This window comes from Mesoplodon densirostris, chromosome 3 (genome assembly GCF_025265405.1).
Source record: "Mesoplodon densirostris isolate mMesDen1 chromosome 3, mMesDen1 primary haplotype, whole genome shotgun sequence".
Taxonomy (NCBI): Eukaryota; Metazoa; Chordata; class Mammalia; order Artiodactyla; family Ziphiidae; genus Mesoplodon; species Mesoplodon densirostris.
This window is the reverse complement of record NC_082663.1, coordinates 100907379-100922714: the sequence shown is the minus strand read 5'-3', so window position 1 is coordinate 100922714 and position 15336 is coordinate 100907379. Positions and strand designations below refer to the sequence as shown.

Here is a 15336-nt window from a genome sequence, read left to right as displayed (position 1 = left end):
CTTAGAGATGGGATGGCCACAGTTTTGTGTCTAAAGCTGGAACCCTGCGGAAAACTTCAAGCCTTGAGGTGGCGGGGCGGGGGGAGATGTAGATTCATGGAAGAGTATTAAACTAGATTTTCTTTGAGGAAGAAGAGATGACAGTGTTGAATGAAAAAGGAACAACAGCCCAGTGTGTCTTTTCTGAGATGAAGAAAAAAATGAGGATGGCCTTTTAGCAAGTAGCAGGGTCCAATGTTCATCTCCAACACAGGATTGAGTATGGTAGCATTTTTCTTTAGGGCAGGTGATACATACGGATACCTTGCAATCTAAATATTAAGAGCTTAACTTTAAAAACCAAATCAAAAGAAACTTGAGCATATTCTTGGCAAAAAAGAGCAGAAATACCTCATGCCCTTGTGGACTTGAAATTCAAAGACCCAAGTGACAGACTTGATATACTGAAGACCCATGTCCAGGTTTTCTGAGTTGTATTGTGTTTCTGGGGTTCTTATATGACTCCCAGGAAAATTATCCTCCCTTCATACCATCAACCCCACCAAAACATTTTTTAAAAAATTTTGTTCTGCCAAAGGAGATTCAAAGAGAATCTTTGAATTCCTTTTCTTTGAGAACCTTTTCTTTTAAAAGAAAAGGAAATTGATATTGGCCTTCTAGCCAGAGTTAATTTTTATATGAATTTAAGAAATACAATTATGTGATTCTCTTTGAATTTCCTTCGGTAGAACAAAATCATTCCAGTTAAACATGTAATTACATGGAAACTTCATGAGGAAGTACTACCAACTTATTTACTGATGAAGAAACAGGCTTAGAAAGATTGAGCAACTTGCTTGAGTTCCTAGAACTAGGTATTAGTAGATCCAGAGCTCAACCCCATTCTTGATGCCTTCAGAAGCTATTCATGTGACAACAGTACTACAGTACAGTATACTTTTTTTTAACATACACCCTAAGAGAATTTAGAAAAAATGGGCATGCCTCATACATACATTTAAAATGACATCTATTTTTCACTACAATTCAAGTAATTATAAGGGATGAAATGCCCTATGTATTATATTGACACCATATATATGATTGTATTATTCTTTAAAATATACCCAATGGAATATAAATGTGACTGCAATTTGATCAGCATCCATTTGAAGAATTAATAAATACTTTTTTAACAGTTGAAAGTTTTGAATCACTCCTCTTTTTCTTTGACATGTATTCCATTCAACGTCACCAACAGAATTTTATCCTAACCTAGTAATTTTTATGCTTAAACATCTTTCATGGATCATTTTATCCTACTCCATAATAAAAATATAAGGTTCTAGTAATGGATAGTTGTTACCACCATGGAATGCTAGGAAGTAAAAAAAAATATTTTTCCTGAATGGCCAGTTTGTTGTTTAGAATGACTTTTCTCAGATAAAACTGTTGCTTTTTTAAGGAAACATTACCATTACACTCACTTTCTCAGCACCAATGCCAAGATTTCAAATCATCCTTTTGCTTGAAAGCTTAAGGGTTTCTGCACCCAAAACAAAGCAACACTTTAAGGTTGCAGTGGGTGAGAGGTTTATGTTTCTCTACAGTGAAAGAAAAGGCTATTGTGAAATGTACACAAGATGAGAGGCCACAGCCCCATGCACACACCTTGACCGCAATCACACCACTTTAGGGCAGAACAACTGAAGAATAAAATACAAAATAGAGTTGAGAAGTTAACAGTGAATTGTCTTAAAATAATCTGAGGGCTCAAATGTCCCCGGGGAAATCTTCACAACCCTCTGGGAGTACATGTACCCTTGTTTGAAGAAACATCCTACCTATATGCTAGCTTTTAATATTGAGATATTACGTTGTGGTTCTTGGGCTAATTATATTTCCTCCACCTTGAGTGTAAAATGGTTCAGGCAGAAGTTGTCTTCTTTATCTTCTTTAGCAACGTCCTATAGTACCTAACATGGCATTTACTACGTAGTACATGCTAATTAAATATTTGTTGGATGAATAAATGAATGCTATTACAAAGTAAACAAAATGTAGTTGAATGCATACATTAATGAGTTAAAGCAGATTACAAATAGTATTTTTAATAGGATCGCACTTTGGTCAAAAGAAGTATGTACGAATATGTATACATCTGTATTGGCAGATATTTCTAGGTGGCTGAATTTTTGGCCACTTTTTTTTGGTAATCTCTATTTTCTGGTTTATCTACAACCGACTTACTTAAGCTTTATAACATTTCATAAAATGCACAAACAAACAGAGCAATAAGTAGAAAAGATAGAACATCTGTTTAGGGAGTAATGTCCTGGAAATAGATGCACGCTGTGCTCAGCCCCAACAAAGGAAAACTGTTGCTTAACAAAGAATATTATGTCCTCTCTCCCTGATTTTCAGACAAACCATCATGGTCTTGAGAGGGGTCTGGGCATTTAGTTAAATGACAACCCACACTCAAACGCACAGAAACTCTGGCAAGCATTTTACCCATGTTCAAGAAGTAGCTTTTTTTTTTTTATTTTATTTTATTTTATTTTATTTTTTTGCGGTATGCGGGCCTCTCACTGCTGTGGCCTCCCCCGTTGCGGAGCACAGGCTCCGGACGCGCAGGCTCCGGACGCGCAGGCTCAGCGGCCATGGCTCACGGGCCCAGCTGCTCCGCGGCACATGGGATCCTCCCAGACCGGGGCACGAACCCGCATCCCCTGCACCGGCAGGCGGACTCTCAACCACTTGCGCCACCAGGGAGGCCCAAGAAGTAGCTTTTTTAAAGAACAGCTGCCTTATTGGTTAAAACACTGAGGAAATTTGTATTTCTCAGATTAAAAAATCCAGTAAATTTTCCAAAACCACTTGGCTCTAACAAGGGAAACACTTTAAGTTAGAAATGCTCCTAGCATATTGATCAGGAAAGAAAATGGATTTATCATTAGATGCACAAAGACCAAACATTCTCAATTTCACATTACTGTATTCTTTATAATAATATGAATTTGTTAAACATATAACTAAACATTATTTACTGTTGATAAGTTTGAAGGATTTTTCATATAAATAAATTCACAAGTCAAAAAAATTTAATTGAATCAATAATAGTCATGTATTAAGGTAAATATGACATTAATATTTATCTCTTTTCAAACTACTTCTGAATTTACATTATTTTAGACATTTAGGAAATTAACAGCTAAAAATATTCTGTCATAGCTCAAAATTGATTTTTTTTGTTGCTCCCATTGTTTTATTATTTTCCAGTTTGAGCAGATAGATTCTGCAACAAACTGAATGTTTATGACTGCCCAAAATTCATATGTTGAAACTTAACCCTCAGTGTTATTATAACAAGGAATACGACATCTTCTAACCTCCCCTCAATTCACAAAGAAATAGAACATCAAAATAGGAAAATAAAGCATAAGGAATGAAAACTACAGAAGGGTGTCATTACATGTCAAATCTTTCTAAACTTTCAACCAAAATTTCTACTAGATACATCACAGGTAGGACTATGGAAGAAGGGCTGAATCACATCCTCCCTCATGTCCTGGAGAAAGAAGACTGAGAAGCCCAGGAGGTGAGTGAACAAGACCCTAGAATGAACATACTACTGCTCCTACAAGGACAGGGGAAGCAGCTGAGATGAAAAACATAACTAGAGTTTGTCAGAAGCCACAGAAGACCTTCCTGGCCTTAGGGCTGAACTGAGAGAGGCATCTGAGCCACACCATCTCCTGGCGTATACGTGACTACATGTTCCTAACTGCTGGTTGCCAAACTAAACATGAAGAGAAACTCTTCTAGACAGAGAAAGGCTCTCCACTGCAACTCCATCTGAGTACTTTTGAGACAGGCCTGGGACCTGGGACCCTTTGCTGCAGTGCTATAATGCTTGCATTCAGACACACCTCTCCTCAAGCCACAAAATACAAAGAAACTGCATGGGACTAAAAATACCTGCATCCATGCACAGTTGGGGCAAATTCTGGACCAAAAGATACAAAAAGACAAAAAACCCAACTGCTGTTTCTGAAGAGCCAGGAGCAAAAACAACTGGGTGTCAGGATCAAAAGCAGGGTACTGCTCATGCCTCCCTGCACTCAACATCTCCTAAGGGGTGGGCAAACTACCTAAGCCACCACTCCAGCCTGACCCCTGGACACTCCCCTACTCTCACCCCAAATAAGCAATGAGCTCGCCCCACCTTGGGAAGCAAGCAAGGGAACCTGTTACTTGTTTTCGCTCCCTTCTGCAGGCGGCGCAGGGGTCCCAATAAAGCCTTGCCTGAATTTCTTGTCTGGCCTCGAGTCAATTTCTATTGATTGGGGAAAGCCAAGAACCCTGGTCGGTATCACTTTGATCAATGCCTTATCTCCCTGCATCCCACCACCACACAGGAACCTTGGCTTCTGGATTTCTGATCTAGAAAATTAATTGACAATGTGAAATTTCATCTTCATTTTCATCTAGGCATGCAGTACACAGAATTGGACATGGATTTCTTACCAAACTCACTTCATCTGCCACTATGAACAAATGTAGACTTCTTTCTGTAAGGATAAATAAAGAAATAAAAAAATCTTAAGTTATGTGAAGCAGTTCAAATGAGAGATGACTCTGCAGAATCAGAATTAATAATTTCCTGATTAATAAACTCAAGAAACTACTAATTTAGTATAATAACGTATTTTTTATTGCTTATCCATATAGCACAGGGAACTCTGGTCAATATTATGTAACAACCTAAATGGGAAAAGAATTTGAAAAAGAATACATACATGTATATGTATAACTGAATCATTTTACTGTACACCTGAAACTAACACAACACTGTTAATCAACTATACTCTGATATAAAATAAAAAGTTAAAAATAAATAAATAATAAAATTAGAATTAAAAAAAACATATTTTTTAAATGTTTTGAGTTTTCAACAAGTTTCAAGAGGACATTCAAGAGATTCAAGAGAACATCCATGAAACTAGATCAGATAGTCAACACAAGAAATATACATATATCTGAAATCACGTAAAACTGTACATAAATGGAAAATTTTAGTGGAAAATTTAAGACTGCATGAAAGCAAAAACTATATAATTAGCTACCATAAAAACAGCAAATTAGTGAGGTAGGAAACAAGTTCAAAGTTTTCTTAAAAGATGAGAACAAAATAATGAAAGAAAAATAAGAGTTATGGAGAATAAAGTTGCTAAGAGAAAAATCTTAAAAGTTTTCACCACACACACACACAAAGTTGTAACTATGTGCGGTGATGGATGTGTTAACTAACTTATTGTGGTAATCATTTAACAATATATATGTATTTCAAATCATCAAGTTTACAAATTAAATTCACACAATGTTATATGTCAACTTTATCTCAATAAACCTACAAAAAATAACAACAAAAGACTACCTGTTAATCCATCGTTTAACTATACTGTAGTTTATTTTACTTTCTTCCTCTTTTCAGGAGATTTTACATTTTTTCAGACTCTCACCATTGCTAATAATTCTGTAATAAATAATCTTGCATATAAATCTCTGTATGTACCTCTGATTATTTTATTATGGTAAATTCCTGCCTGAGTCAGAAAAACATTTTAATTAATTTAAAATTTAAAAATTGTTTTCCAGAAACACGAACTTTTTATGTTTAATCTTTGTGAATAATTTTATGTGTGTGAGATGTATATACATTATATATATATATATATATATATATATATATATATATATGTATCTAGTTGGGTGGGCTTGCTGGCTGAGTTCCATGTTTAAGAGGGGCTCTGGGTAGGCTCCCTGGTCAGGCAGGACTGCTGACTTTGTTCTGCAGTCAGGTGGGGCCACTGGCTGGATGCCGCAATCATTCCTGGTTGGACTGGGCTGCCTACTGTGTTCACTGGTACGGTGGTACCACTGGTTGCACTCTGTGATTGGGCAGGGCTATGAACTGGGCCCCACAACCCCTCCTGATCAGGTGGGTTACCAGGCTGTGTTTCCTGACCAAATGGTGCTGCAGATGCAGGTGGGCCCACAGGCAGGACACTGTGGTCAGACAGGACCTCAGGTTGTGCTGTGCAATCAGGTGAGGCTACAGGCTGTGTCCTGAAGTTGGACAGGGCCACAGACTGGGTTTAGAGATGCTATAGGCCACTGGCTGTGCTCCGCTGTTGGGCATTGTCGCTGGCCTGGCTCGCTGGTCAGAAGGTCCTCCAGCAGTATCTCGCTGTTGGGTATATACCACAGCCATTATAGCCCATTGACTGGGGATCAAATCTGACAGAACTGCCAGCTGAACAAACTGACCAGATGGAGCCACTGACTCGGCTCTGCAAATGGGTAGAGACACTGGCTGGGATTTCTGCTCAGGCATGACTATAAGCAGGAATGTGTTCAGCCAAGATTTGAGTGCTGGTTGTTGTAAGACCTGCCCCCCTTCTCTGTCTATTTCTGATCCCCAAGAGGAGAACCCCATAGGTTTTTCTGGTGATCCTCTTGAGGCGAAACCAGAGTGAGCCTTCTGGGATGCATCTCTCAACACTGGAGAAGCTGGATGTTCACCTTGGGCTCTCTTTTCCAACTGGAGAAACTGTAGACCTTGGGCGGGGGGAGTGCACTGCGCAGGTCTGGGGGAGGGACAGTGCAGTCAGAGTGTAGCCTCCACTGATCCTTTCAATGTGGCCCTTTTGGTCTCTGGCCCAGGGGGTGCTTCAGCCTCACTCCCAGGTTCTGGGATTTTCACAGTGGTGTCTGTGGATAGTTGCTTGTTGCTCATCTTGTGAGGAGAAGTGAAATCAGGAACAACCTATGTCACAATCTGGATGATGTCATCTCGAGACCTTAGGTAGTCATTTAAAATAATGTTTTTGAATTATATTTATGACATTTGAAAATGCCACCATATAATGTTAAATGGGAAAGATTTTTAAACTGAAAAAATTGACGCGAAAATGCACTAAAATGTTAGCAGCACTTATCTCCGGATATTGAATTTGAGGTGTTTTTTATCTTCTTATACTAGTCACTCTGTGCTTTTCAAATTTTCCATGAAATTTGAAAAGAACTTTTTTATAATCCAAATAAGTTATATACATATAAAATTTGTATAAGCATAAAATGTCTTTTCAACACAGAGCAATTTCTGATTGTGTCTGTCATATTCAAAATTTCTCTCATAGAGCATCTTTAAAATATTAAATGCTCTTTTTTCCCTATACCTATAGGTAGAACATATTGTATATCTGTAAATATTTTGTGCTCTTTTTATAAATACTCGGTAAGCTCTAAGAATAAAATAGTGTTTGAGCTGCATGATTCATCTTAAAGGACAAAGAAAAATATCTTACAAGTTTAGGTACACTGAAGGGTATGTAGTGGACAAGGATTACATCATGCTATGAATCTGGTGAGTTGAACATGGGATAAATTACAGAATTTTCTTTCTGCACAAAGCAATTTTTCCCAAACCTTGCTTTTATTAATGTTCATTCTGTTCTTATTTTCTGTTCACTTAATGGTAAATTACCAGGTTATCTGAAAGCAATAATAAACTAACTTCTCTTTTGATTCTTCTTAAGGCAATTTATTTTAAATTACAGTTGGAAAATAAATGGAAAAGAATGCCCCTCTGCCTTTCTGAAGTACTTTTTATGTTATTGCTTTCCCTCTTCTCATTCCCCCCATCAAAACAGTGTCCCTGTCTTTCCATTAACCCTCATCACTTTAACAGCATCCCCTTTATTTCTATGAATGCAGTGGGCATCAACTACAGTGAGATGTCAGTGAACAACAGAAACATTAAGCCTTTAACCCACTATGTTAGAAAAGTCACTTACTGTCAAAAATATGATACATTTCAAATTGGAAGGCAGCCCTCTCCAACTCTACAACTCCTTACCTGCTCAGGATTCTGCTTGAATTTAGAATCAGCATCACAACTGGGATGTACCTGATTCTGATATATAACAAGCCAAACTCTCAAAAAGAGATTAAAGATATGAGAAGGCGTGTGTACACCACAATCAAACAACTATTTCACAAAGCTGTTGAGCAGAGAGAATTGACTTTTTAAAAAAGAGGCCTGTGGACATCCAGGTAGGGCTTCTGTAGGTACCCACCTGTGCCAGGGATACTGCAGGATCAGGATGAAAGGTTAATGAAAGTAATTTTCCTAAGAAGGATCCATTGATGTTAACCAACATATTAAGGAGAATATCCACTTATCAGTCTGTGGCTAGAAACCTAGCAGCCTAGCACATGTCTACTGATCAGCTCCTCTCTCCAACAAGAATATTTACATTGGGAAACAACAGCTACAATGAGAACATTCACAGTGAACATACAGTCAGTGCAACAGGAAGTAGGTGGATTGGATGATCACTGGGGCACAAGAATCATCAGTCTGTGATGATCTCCACTATGAGAAACACCCACAAAGTCAACTAGTCAATGATCTCTTTCTGTGGGATCTCAGCTAAAGGAAAATTTGAGTACTTCTTGCCCATTGGAATTAATTTTGTTAATTGAGCTTTAACTTACAAACAATGAATTGTATTTAAGTGTACAGCCCGATAAGTTTTGATAACTTTATAAGCCCATATAAACTCCACTTTAATCAAGAGAACTATTCCACTATATATGAAATAGATAAACAACAAGGACCTACTATATAGAACTATATTCAACATCTTATAATAACCTATAATGGAAAAGAATCTGACAGAGCATTTCTATACACACACACACACGCACACACATATATATAACTGAATTACTTTGCTGTACACCTGAAACATTGTAAATCAACTATACTTCAATTTAAAAAAAAAGATAACAATTCCATCATTGCTAGAAGTTTTCTCATACCCTTTCCAATTTATTGTCCTTCCCACACAGAGGCAACCATTATTCTGATTTCTGTCACCACAGATTTGCTTTGCCAGGCCTTGAACTTCACATATATAGAATCATACTTATGTCTTCTTTGTGTCTGACTTCTTTTGATCGACTTAATGTTTTCGAGATTCATCCAGTGTGTTGCTTTTATCAGTAGTTATTTCCTTTTAATGCTAAATGATACTCTATTTTATGGACATATATCACAATTTGTTTATCCATTTTCCTGTTGATGAATATTGGCTTTGGTGCCAATTTTTGGTTAGTATGAATAAAGCTTCTAAGAATATTCTTGTACAGGTCTTTTTGTAGACAAATGATTTTGTTCCTCTTGAGTAATGCTTAGGAACAGAATTGCTGGATCATAGTAGAAGTGTATATTTAACTTCATAAGTAACTGTGAGTTTTCCAAAATAGTTGTACAATTTTACACTCCTACTAGCCATGTATGAGAGTTTCAGTAGTCCCTTATCTTTGCCAATATTTGGTATTATCAGTCATTTTAATTTTAGCCATTCCAGTGGGTATATTATGGTATCTTACTGTGGTTATAATTTTCATTTCTGTGATAACTACTGACATAGAGCCCATTTTAAGGTGAGTATTGGCCATTCCTATATCTTCTTTTAAGAAGTATCCAAGTCTTTTGCCCATTGTTTATTGGGTTGGTTTCTTTCTCACTACTGAGTTGTAGCAATTGTCAGACATATGTATTGTGGTGGTTTCTCCCAGTCTATGGCTTGCTTTTTTATTTTACTACCAATTTTTGTTTTAACAAGAATGACAATAATATTTTAATTTTTATGAAGATCTTGTTTACTACTTTTTTATTTTATAGGTAGTGCATTTTGTGTCCTATGTGTGTCCTTTTATTTTTTTAATAAACTTATATCACAAGACTATTCCCAGTTTATTAAAATATTATTGTTAATAGCTACACAGTAAGTTCAGCAAAAAAAAATATTTTGTGGAAATATCAGTCATTTCAATTTTTCATCAATATAAATAATACAATTATAAATATTTTTCCACAGATTTCTCTGCATGCATCTCTGATTATTTGGTTTAGACAAAATGCTATTATTGTAGATACTGGATCAAAGGGTAAATATTTTGATACCTATTGCTAAATTGGGTTTACCAATTTGTACTCCTACCAGCAGTATAGAAGAGTGCTTACTCTCAAGTTTCAAATATATGAAAATAAACGTATATTTGAAATATATTTTTATATTTCTTTTATGAATCAATTTTGCCTGTCTTTTGAACGTTTGGTTGGGGGGGAGATTCATTAACATTATTAACCTTTTGATTTTCTTATATTGTAATTTTTTAGATTCATCATTGATACTGACTTGAAGAGTTTTAAGTTTTTGTGTACACAGGGATATCAGAATTTTCCCTTATGTTTTCTGTATTAGAGCCTGTCTTTTAAAAGACATTTCCCAGAATGAAATCAGGTATGCTTATGAATACGAGTGGGTCTCTTACTACCAATGGTCAATGATGTCACCAGAGTAATGCAAAAACAGATACATACATACATTGATTCAACAGGAGACAACTCATATGCACTGAAACCCTTTCCAGTCACTTTACTGGATAGCTCCAATGAGACGCTCACCTGCAGTCCCTGACTTCCCAAATCAATGGGGGCCATATTAGGTCCTCACAGAGCTAACTCCCTGTACTCTATGTTGGTCCCTTGGCTGCTCCCAGGCCTCTGTGACTGCCCTAGCTCTATTTCTCCCTCTGAAAACAACCCCACACTCTGTGAGTAGTTTACTCAAGTCCTCTACTCATTCAGCTTGAAGTGAGCAGAAGTACAGCTTCAATAACCCTCTCTGTTATGGACTGAATTGAGTCCCCCCCTAGAATTCAAGATTTGAGGCCATAACCCCAATTTGATAGTATTTGGAGATAGAGCCTCTGGGAAGGTAGTTAAACTTAAATGAGGTCATAAAGGTAAGGCCTGAATCCAATAAGCTTGGTGAAGAGGAAGAAACGCCAGACAACTCTCCATATTCACAGACAGGAAAGGCCATGTGAAAACACAGCAAGAAGGCAGCGATCTACAAGCCAGGAAGAGAGACATCACCAAAAACCAAGCCTGCTGGCACCTTTATCTTGGACCTTTAGCCTCCAGAACCGTAAGAAAATAAATTCCTGCTGTTTAAGCCACGCAGTCTGTGGTACATTGTCATGGTAGCACTAGAAGACGAATACACTCCCCAATACAATCTTCTCTCTGAGAGTACCCTTATTTCTTCTTATATACTCTTGATGTGGGTAATGGATTCAGAGTCACCAGATTTGTTTTGAATATCAATCATTTGAAGTTCTTCATAGATGATCCACAACCTTTCTTTAGAATACATCGTCCCTGAACACTCTCTGTCCTCAGTTTCAGAATTACAATTATGAAACTCATGAAAAAAATAGTACTTAGCCTCCTACACTATCTCAATTTGATTCTTGGACTAATCAAAATTCACCCCTGGTGCTGAGAAGGGTCAGCCTTTCCAAAAGCCCTTGGCCACCAATACTGGATCAAAATGAGAGTCTGTTAGCAAGGAAGAAGGATGGGAATGATGTTGGGTAGGCAGCCAGGAGTGCCCACCACAAAGAAGGTATTTACAGGTGGCTTTAAAAGAAATATTTCCTCTAATCAAACTGAGCTAAAATACAGAACTCTGAAGCTAATTCTTAATCATAGGTAAGAGTCAAACTGTAAATAGCCTTAGTCATGTTTAGAATCAGCTTTTTGTGCACAGACATAGAAAGAAGCTTGATATTCTATGCATCTCTTCCTATCTTTTGGACTTCTGCTTTTTTCCCTTTAAATTCTCTTAACACTCCACAGGTTAAGAGGGAGAAGGAAAAGTAAAGGATAATGAAAAGGGAGAAGCTTCTGACCAGTCTGTAGTGCCTTTGAAACGTCCATTCTTATCTATTAGAGATCATAAAAAGCAAGAAGCCACTTTCTAAGTAGCACAAGCAAGAGTAAAGCAACATCTTCTTATCAGAAGTCAGGAGTAGAAAAGAGAAGAGGAAGCCAGGAAGTCAAGCATGATGGGTATGCCCTTCTGCCCTTCTAGGCATACTCTCCACCCACTCTACCCTGCCTTTTTTCCCAGCAAGCTGACTTCTACAGACAGTACCACCTGGGCCCCTTGCCCTCTGGCTTCCACATTGGTTTGCTAATGGTTGGCACTGGTAGGAGATGGAGGGTGGGAGAAGGGAGAGGTAAGGGAATTTACCCCCCTGTATCCCTCCCTGGTGATACTTGGCTGTGGCTATGTTCTTGTCCCCAAAGTGGCAACTCCTATCACATGGACTCCCTCCCCTGACTGCAACTCTCCCCACCTTTTCATAGCTACCACCTCCTTTTGTCCGTTCAGGTGCAGGTGTAGCATGCTTCACCAAAGAAAGCTTCACCATTCTTCGTCAGTTCCCTTAAGCCTACTGACACCATTGCAAATTGCCTCTTTGTTAAGCTGCTTTTTTACTTACCACCTTGAACTTGCCATCGGTTTGCTGCATGGACTCCGATACCTCAGATCACAAGATCAGAAGAAGCATGTATCTAAGGCAAAGTAGATGAAAATCCTGAAATGCAAGGCAAAAAATAAATCAAGTTACCAGCAATCTGAGCGCCAAACTAAAAACCTGATTCTGATACAAGATTGCATTAAATAAGGAAACTCTTCTACGCTTATTCTAAGACAAACTGAAGCCAACAAACTGATGGGAGAGAAAGGTAGTAAACTGTGACAAAAACACCGGTAGAAGGGATTGGTCACAGGGTCAGAGACGGAGTGCAGAAAAACTGCCCTCCACTGATCTACAGACCACCTCTCACTCTTTCTTCCAAGTCTTCCAGTCTCTATCCTCAGATTTTCTCCCACTGTATAATTTTATATCCATTCTTCTTAAGCCTTCAACTATCATTTCCAGACAGAATAATGCAAAAGTCTTTTTCTAACCTAAACTTTACTCTTCAGTTACAGCCCTAACTGCTTGGATATCTCCTGCCACTCCAAATTAACTCATCCCAAATTTATCATATCTTCATCCTCTCACAGTAACTGGCCATTCCTCTTGACCTGCCTTTATACTGGTGGCATCAACTGTCTCCCGTTCCACCACGCTCACGAGTTCAGGCATCTTTTTTACTACCTTCTCCCACAAACCCCAGGTCTAGGTATGTTGCCAAACAGAAAATCCAGATGGCAAATCACTGTATATATTCTCCTGTGGGTTTCAGTCTTCCTCTCCAGCCTCGTCTCTCACCTCTTCTCTTCATTATCGTCATCCTATTCTTATACTATAATGCATGCCTTGCCTCTACATTATTTATTCTAATAGAAAAACCTTTGCCAGGGCTTCCCTGGTGGCGCGGTGGTTGAGAGTCCGTCTGCCGATGCAGGGCACACGGGTTCGTGCCCCGGTCCGGGAAGATCCCACATGCCGTGGAGCGGCTGGGCCCGTGAGCCATGGCTGCTGAACCTGTGCGTCCGGAGCCTGTGCTCTGCAACAGGAGAGGCCACAACAGTGAGAGGCCCGTGTACTGAAAAAAAAAAAAAAAAAAAACCTTTGCCAAATAATCCTATCTGACGTATGGCAAGTGTACTTCCTTCAAAAACTCTTCCCTCTTTTCTTTCCCCAGCCAAATGTCCTCCTCTTCTAAATATTTGACTTACACAACTCTTATAGACTTGTTCTCTAGTATGTATTACAATCATGTATTATGCATTATAATCATGTACTATTATGTATTATACTATTTTGTATAATAACTATTTTATATCATAATAATGTTCCTGATTATAAAATACAGAAATATTTTCTGTGCTAAATTTCAATTGCTTGAAAGTAGGAAAGGTCCTATTTGCTTTATCCTCCGCAGCACCTGTCTTCAATAAATAATGTCTGAACTGCATTGTGTTGCATTGAGTTTTCTGATATGCATATCAAATTTTCAGGGAAAATTATTTCTATAATTAAACAAAGACTATCAAAAATCCAAAAGCCGTGCCGTATATACCTTCTATATCTTGGCACAAATTTTCATTTTTTAAAACATTAGAGGGCTTCCCTGGTTGCGCAGTGGTTGAGAATCTGCCTGCTAATGCAGGGGACACGGGTTCGAGCCCTGGGCTGGGAGGATCCCACATGCCGCGGAGCAACTAGGCCCGTGAGCCACAGCTACTGAGCCTGCGCGTCTGGAGCCTGTGCTCCGCAACGAGAGGCCGCGATAGTGAGAGGCCCGCGCACTGCGATGAAGAGTGGCCCCCGCTTGCCACAGCTAGAGAAAGCCCTCACACAGAAACGAAGACCCAACACAGCAAAAATAAATAAATTAATAAACTCCTACCCACATCTAAAAAAAAACAAAAAACATTAGAAAATAATTAAAGAAAACTAGATTAATTTCACAAACAATATTTAACTTAGAAATGTTAACCCAGTCCCTGTAACAGTGACAAGTTTGTGACTATAGTTCGCCTTAAGGGATTTGGTAACAATACATTTTTCTCTCCCAGACAAATTAAGTTATTCTAGACAAGCATGCAGTATTTTGTTAGCAAAATGTAGCTGCTTGTGTCTGCATTGCAATTTTACTAATTGGCACATATATGATGTAGAGACTGAAAAACAAATGTTGTTTTGCAAAGAGGTTTTCTGTTTTCACAAAAACACCCACTCTTGCTGAGAATGAATAATTCCGACCTAAAAGTTTCCCCAGAAAACTTTGAAAAAATCCTTTAGTTTGATCAATCTTCCTCCATGTTTTTCTGGTTATTTGAGACAGCTGCATGAAAATATGTTCTTTGATTTAGCTATTCATTTTCTTAATAACCATAACTGAGTATTAGCAGTATAATTTCTTGAATAATGTTCATCAGATTCTCCTCTAATGACATCAACCCGTTTTGTTTTTTTTCCTGAAGCTCTCACTCCCCAAGGACCATTCTCCATCGTGATATTGTTTGTAACCATATGCAGTGGACCTCTTGTTTGTTTGCTTTTCAGTTTTGCTTTGTTCACCCATCTTCTTCATAGCCCATTCTTTTGTTTTCTTTGGGGGAAATTCCCTTCCCGACATCCTCAGTCCTTGTGGTCTGGGTTCGTGGAGCTGACGCTACCCTAAGCACCAAAAATGGGCACGTTCCAGCCAGAGAAGTCAGATTATTTTATCTCCTGACTACGGTGTTTAGTTCACAAAGGAATAATGAATCAAGTTGAATTCACAAGAATCAGGCCAGAGACTGGTGGGAATCCTTAGAAAAGGTCCTCTCTTTCTATTTGGGTTGCTAAACAGGAAGGATATAGCTTAGACATTTCTTGGTGGCGGGGCTGGGGGAGACCTGAAGAGGAAACCAACACAGGAAAGCAGAACAAGAGGTGGAGAAAGATTTCTGATATAACTAC

The 15336-nt window shown here is 38.3% G+C and overlaps 1 long non-coding RNA gene across 1 annotated transcript; it reads right to left on the bottom strand.

Moving 5' to 3' along the window:
- Window positions 1–4473: 4473 nt before the first annotated feature.
- LOC132486302 (uncharacterized) lies at window positions 4474–13406 on the bottom strand. Its single transcript, XR_009531475.1, has 3 exons — window positions 13276–13406; window positions 12415–12510; window positions 4474–4553 (listed from the first exon to the last, which is right to left on the bottom strand). It is a non-coding gene; the product is annotated as an uncharacterized LOC132486302 (long non-coding RNA).
- Between the last annotated feature and the right edge of the window lie 1930 nt (window positions 13407–15336).